The sequence below is a fragment of the Phyllobates terribilis genome, unplaced genomic scaffold (assembly GCF_046119375.1).
Source record: "Phyllobates terribilis strain yellow unplaced genomic scaffold, ASM4611937v1 Scaffold_461__1_contigs__length_1441779, whole genome shotgun sequence".
Taxonomy (NCBI): Eukaryota; Metazoa; Chordata; class Amphibia; order Anura; family Dendrobatidae; genus Phyllobates; species Phyllobates terribilis.
This window is the reverse complement of record NW_027363221.1, coordinates 940001-947020: the sequence shown is the minus strand read 5'-3', so window position 1 is coordinate 947020 and position 7020 is coordinate 940001.

Below are 7020 nucleotides of genomic sequence, written 5' to 3'. Positions count from 1 at the left end.
TAATGTAAATTTATCAAAATCAATTGTTTAGCTGAAGCTTATGTTATGACCAAAAATGTTTAACATTTGATAATATTTATTCTATTATTTAACGGATATATTCAGGCCTGTATTTTCCGCTAGTGCCGAAGTTCTTTTTGCAATTTAGATTACTTTTTTCTTCAGAGCACCCGAATAGACCAGTGAGCGACCCCTCTCTTTTCTATTAATCATTTTTGGATCCCTCTCCTGGGACATTGCAGCAGGTAAGTGTTCACACTATTAGAAGTTTGATAGCCTTTTTTCTAACCATGCTTCCCTCCCACTAATTCCTTCTATCATGTCGCTCTCCGCAAGGAGAAAAATTACTTCTTAACACCATGGCTTGATGCCAGCTGACATTATGAAGCTGACATCAACCCCATAAACTATTCCCTCGTTTGAAACCATACAAGGGCAATCGGGAAGAGTCGGGCAAAGTGCCCGAATTGGCCCATCTCATAGATGGGAAAATTCTGGGGCGACTGCGGGCGTAGGCAGGAAGGGGGCCAATATTCATGGACCTTTCCAGCTTGGTATTATAAACCTGCACCTGTCTGCTTTACTTGGGCTGGTTATCAAAAATAGGGAGGACCCCACATAATTTTTTTAAATTATTTCTTTATTTATGATATACATGCGTTTTTTGCATTGCCGCAAGACCAATTGACATGCTGCGGCTCAAAAACACGCACTGCAGGTGACTTTATGCAGTGTAAAAAAAGAAGCACAGTGGACATGGGATTCTGTTAATCCCATCCACTGTACTTGTACTGTACAACACAGTAAAAATACGCTGCGTCCAAAACGCTACTATTCCTTATCGTGTGCACACAGTCTAAATCTACAATATTCATATTCCAATAAAAACAAGTAAAACCATTGCATTAAAAGGATGCTTCAAATTTTTTGATGCCAAGAATGTGCAAAGGAGTCATCAAAGCAAAAGGTGGCTACTTTGAAGAACCTAGAATATAAGACATATTTTCAGCTGCTTCACACTTTTTTGTTAAGTATATAATTCCACATGTGTTAATTCATAGTTTTGATGCCTTCAGTGTGAATGTACAATTTTCTTAGTAATGAAAATACAGAAAAATCTTTAAATGAGAAGGTGTGTCCAAACTTTTGATCTGTACTGTATAGAACCGACCCCCCTGTATACAGCCCCCTGTATACAGATAGATAGATATAAAGCACAATGTACACTCTAATGTAAATTTATCAAAATCAATTGTTTAGCTGAAGCTTATGTTATGACCAAAAATGTTTAACATTTGATAATATTTATTCTATTATTTAACGGATATATTCAGGCCTGTATTTTCCGCTAGTGCCGAAGTTCTTTTTGCAATTTAGATTACTTTTTTCTTCAGAGCACCCGAATAGACCAGTGAGCGACCCCTCTCTTTTCTATTAATCATTTTTGGATCCCTCTCCTGGGACATTGCAGCAGGTAAGTGTTCACACTATTAGAAGTTTGATAGCCTTTTTTCTAACCATGCTTCCCTCCCACTAATTCCTTCTATTCATTCACAGGTGGTTTTAACTTTCTCTACCAGCCCATACATCGTAGGTTTAAAGCCCAAGCAGAGACATATTGTCCATAGAGACTTACAGCCCAAGAGTGGCATATCCAGTGGTAGCTTAGCGTAGTTACCCATCATATGAAGGTTACCTTGTAATGGTTGATAGGCACACATGAATTGGCCAAATTATGCACAAAAAAACCTTCATTTTGTAAAGTGACATCAGTCTAGATGCAATATTTCTTATGAATTCATGTATGGAGTGCCGAAGTTCTTTTTGAAATTTGTATTTTCCGCTAGGCACATATTGAAGCCAAGAGGATTATCTATAAACATCTCTGTCCGTTTGCAGTCTGCTCCCTTAGTGCCTGAGATCTGAGCCCCCAAAGTCGGAGGAGCATTTTCAGATGCAGATCTTTAGTGTGAGACTTTGATAGTATGTGCCAAATACGGCACTCACTATCACAGTCTCACACTTAGCATTAACCAGGTAGCCTTGCTTCTTGGGGTGCTGCTCCTCAGGGAAATGGCATACATGAGGAGTACCTTGAAAGGGGAGAGCGAGTGCTACAAAGTGTATATCTCCAATTTTCGATTGGACCTTCGGAACCAGAGCAAGCGGTACAGAAGTTAGACATGTCTGGTACTGGAACCACTTTGACTATTACCAGGTGCCACCACTCATTGTGTAGGTCTACTTGAGCTCTGTACACTCTACAAGTTTGGGCCATCTTGGACCTTCACAAGCCGAGATATCAGCACTGGAAAGTGGGTAACCACATCAGTAGATATGGGCCGCATGGTCAGAGGGGGATCACGGCTCTCGGGGTGCTGCTCCTCGGTAAAAGGTGTGTCTCTCTCAGGAGATGAATTCCTGGAAAGGAGATGGTCCAATCTACAGAATGTATATCTCGGATTGTTTGTTGGACCCATGGTTCCAGAAAAATCCAGGTTAAAGTGAGATAGGGAAACCCCATTCATTCCTCCCATTGACTTAACATGGTCCTGGGGGTGCCCTATTCTCCGAGCCACCAAAAACCACAGGAGGGTTCAATCAAAAAGCTGCATAGTGAATATTGAAGCCAAGAGGATTATCTAAATACATCTCTGTCCGTTTGCAGTCTGCTCACTTAGTGGCTGAGATCTGTGCCCCCAAAGTTGGAGGAGCATTTTCAGATGCAGATCTTTAGTGTGAGACTTTGATAGTATGTGCCAAATACGGCACTCACTATCACAGTCTCACACTTAGCATTAACCAGGTATGGGTGCCTTGCTTCTTGGTGTGCTGCCCCTCAGGAAAATGACATACATACACATGTGAGGAGTTGCTTGTAAGGGGAGAGCGAGTGCTACAAAGTGTATGTCGCCGATTTTTGATTGGACCTTCGGAACCGGAGCAAACGGTACCAATTTTAGACATGTCTGGTACTGGAACCACTCTTGATATTAACAAGTGCCACCACTCATTTTGTAGGTCTACTTGAGCTCTGTACACACTGCAAGTTTGGGCCATCTTGGACCTTCACAAGCCGAGATATCAGCACTGGAAAGTGGGTAACCTCATTTAGTAGACATGGGCCGCCTGGTCAGAGGGGGGTCACGGCTCTCGGGGTGCTGCTTCTCAGTACAAGATGCCTCTCACTCAGGAGATGAATCCCTGGAAAGCTGACGGTCCAGTCTACAGAACTTATATCTTGGATTGTTTATCGGACCCACGGTTCTGGAGAAATCGAGGTTAAAGTGAGATAGGGAAATGCCATTGAATCTTCTCATTGATGTAACATGGTGCTGGGGGTGCCCTCTTCCCCGAGCCACCAGAAACCGCAGGAGGGATCAAAGAAAAAGCTGCATAGTGCGTATGGAAGCCAAGAGGATTATCTAAGACAGGGGGTGGAACCAGGCTTGGGATTTAAAAAAAAAAAACATATCTCTCTATCTATATATATCTCTCTCTATATATCTATCTATCTATCTATCTATATCTCTAGGTCCGGTGCCTAGGGTGGTGGGTCGTGGGGGCGGAGCTAGGCTCAGGATTTAAAAAAATAAATATATATTTTTTTTTCAAATTTCCCCTCCCTTCCCCAGACTCCATAACAAAACTGGAGTTTTCGCCGGCATGTGGGGGTGGCGGTTATCCCTGTACTTATTCTTATTAGTGTCTTTAAGATGCTATTTCAAATGAAAGTTGGTGTGCGCCGGTAGTTTCGGGGTTAGTGCAGCTCCAGTCAGCTCCCTGAGCCCTCGGGCTGTGGCGTGCGCACGCTGCTGATGTCACTGCGGCACCATGAGACCTCATCACGCTGCAGGGGGTGAGGAAGCGAGACTGAGGGCTGTTATTAATACAGTGTTTGCAAGCATATACATTGTATATATACAGACCCCTCTGTATACAGCCCCCTGTATACAGATAGATAAATACAAATCACTATGTACACTCCAATGTAAATTTATCAAAATCAATTGTTTAGCTGAAGGCTATTTTATGACCAATAATTGTTAACCTTTGATAATATTGATTCAATATTTAAAGGATATATACTCCATGAGAATGAATATTTGAACACATGGCGTCAGAAACGCGTTGCTGCGCTGTCTGGGCGTTATTTCATGTAGATTTTATTCTACTCCCGTCAATACATTTTGCACATTATTGGAAGCTGGATATATTATTCTTATCACATTATTGAGTAATTGTGTATATGTATAGATTGTCTTTATTCCACCTGATGCACATTATTATTGTACACTGTATATGCACTGTTACAATTATTTCAGAATTGCTGCTGATTAATTGTATAATTTGGCTGCCTTAAATATTCTGCACTTGCACTTGGTACTTGCTTAAAGGTCCACGATATGGGACCGAAACTTCACCACATGGGCTATTGGCTTTTTTTTTTTCACTTACTTTGTGTGCTGCTGTATTACATTACTAGCATGTACCTAGAGGGCTTTCCTGGGGAGGGAGATGCTGTATGTATGTATGTAGGACCTGGGGAGGGAGATGCTGGCTGTGTGTATTTTGGACCTGGGGATGGAGATTCTGCGCTGTGTGTCGGACCTGGGGAGGGAAATGCTGCGCTGTGTGTTGGACATGGGGAGGGAGAGGCTGCACTGTGTGTCAGACCTGGGGAGGGGGATGTGAAGCTGTATGTATGTCGGACCCGGGGAGGGCGATGTGAAGCTGTATGTATGTCGGACCAGGGGAGGGCGATGCTGCGCTGTGTCGGGCCTGAGGAGGGAGGTGCTGCGCTGTGTGTCGGACCTGGGGAGGGAGATGCTGCGCTGTGTGTCGGACCTGGGGAGGGAAATGCTGCGCTGTGTGTCGGACCTGGGGAGGGAGATGCGAAGATTTATGTATGTTGGACTCGGGGAGGGCGATGTGAAGATGTATGTATGTCGGACCCGGGGAGGGCGATGCAAAGCTGTATGTATGTCGGACCCGGGGAGGGCGATGCGAAGCTGTATGTATGTCGGACCCGGGGAGGGCGATGTGAAGCTGTATGTATGTCGGACCTGGGGATGGTGATGCGAAGATGTATGTATGTCAGACCCGGGGAGGGCAATGCAAAGCTGTATGTATGTCGGACCCGGGGAGGGAGATGCTGCGCTGTGTCGGACCTGGGGAGGTAGGTGCTGCACTGTGTGTCAGACCTGCGGAGGGAGGTGCTGCGCTGTGTGTCGGACATGGGGAGGGAGATGCTGCACTGTGTCGGACCTGGGGAGGGAAATGCTGCGCTGTGTGTTGGACCTGGGGAGGGAGAGGCTGCGCTTTGTGTCGGACCTGGGGACGGAGATGCTGCGCTGTGTGTCGGACCTGGGGAGGGGGAAGCGAAGGTCTATGTATGTCGGACCCGGGGAGGGCGATGTGAAGATGTATGTATGTCGATCCCGGGGAGGGCGATGCAAAGCTGTATGTATGTCGGACGCGGGGAGGGCGATGCGAAGCTGTATGTATGTCGGACCCGGGGAGGGCGATGCGAAGCTGTATGTATGTCGGACCCGGGGAGGGCGATGTGAAGCTGTATGTATGTCGGACCTGGGGATAGTGATGCGAAGCTTGATGTATGTCGGACCCGGGGAGGGCAATTCAAAGCTGTATGTATGTCGGACCTGGGGAGGGCGATGCTGCACTGTGTGTCGGACCTGGGGAGGGAGGTGCTGAGCTGTGTGTCGGACATGGGGAGGGAGATGCTGCGCTGTGTCGGACCTGGGGAATGAAATGCTGCGCTGTGTGTTGGACCTGGGGAGGGAGAGGCTGCGCTGTGTGTCGGACCTGGGGACGGAGATGCTGCACTGTGTGTCGGACCTGGGGAGGGGGATGTTGCGCTGTGTCGGACCTCGGGAGGGGGATGCGAAGATCTATGTATGTCGGACCCGGGGAGGACGATGTGAAGATGTATGTATGTCGGACCCGGGGAGAGCGATGTGAAGCAGACTATACTGCAATCTACTATTTCTTTTTAAAACTACACTATAGCAGATTTATCTTAAACCTCCCCCTATACAAGCAGCTAATTAACATTTAATGTCTTCTCAGAGAGAGAAGCTTCAATACAGAAATACACAGCCCCCCTCCCCCAGCATTGCCATACACTGAGAGCAGACTAGACTGCCATCTACTGTTCATTTATAAGAATACACCATAGCAGATTTATTTCCACAATACATGCTGTTCACTCTAGAATATACAACAAAATACAGGATATAAGGGAAAATACACTGTAAGGCTGAGTTCACATGTTAGTTTATTGTTTAGTTTTTCATATCTGTTATTGTAAGCCAAAACCAGGAGTGCATGAAAAATACAGAAGTGGTGACATGGGAGGCAGTATTTAGTACTTGAGGTGGCTGCACCCCAAAATGTGTCTTCTCAAATGGACCCCAAAATGTGACTGTAGCCCAGAAATGTTTACTAAAAATAATTAGTGTAAAAAAAAAAAAAAATAAAAAAATTCCAGTCCCCTTTAAGCCCCCCAAAATTGTAGGGGGTCAAGTAACTCCTCAACTTGCATCTGACCTGCCCCCAAAACATTCAGGTGTTTCAATATTTGTGTTCAAAGAAAAAGAAAGAGAAATATCGGTCATACACAGATTTCCTACAGAGATACATTGGGCAGCCCTACGGCTGACAGAAGTAGAGGCCTGAAGCCGTACGGCTGCAAAACAGAGCAATGCAATGCACTGAGAACAGACTATGTTTGGGTCAGTTTTTCATATCAGTTATTGTAAGCCAAAACCAGGAGAGGATAAAAAAATACAGACGTGGTGACGTGGGAGGCAGTTTTTAGTACTTGAGGTGGCTGCACCCCAAAATGCATCTTCTCAAATGTACCCCAAAATGTCCCCCAAAATGTGACTGTAGCCCAGAAAGAATCACTTGTGGTACATAAAAAAACAGGATTCATTATTTTAGATGTTGAAGGTAGTATTTAGCACTTTGGGGGATGCACCCCAAAATGTCTTCTCA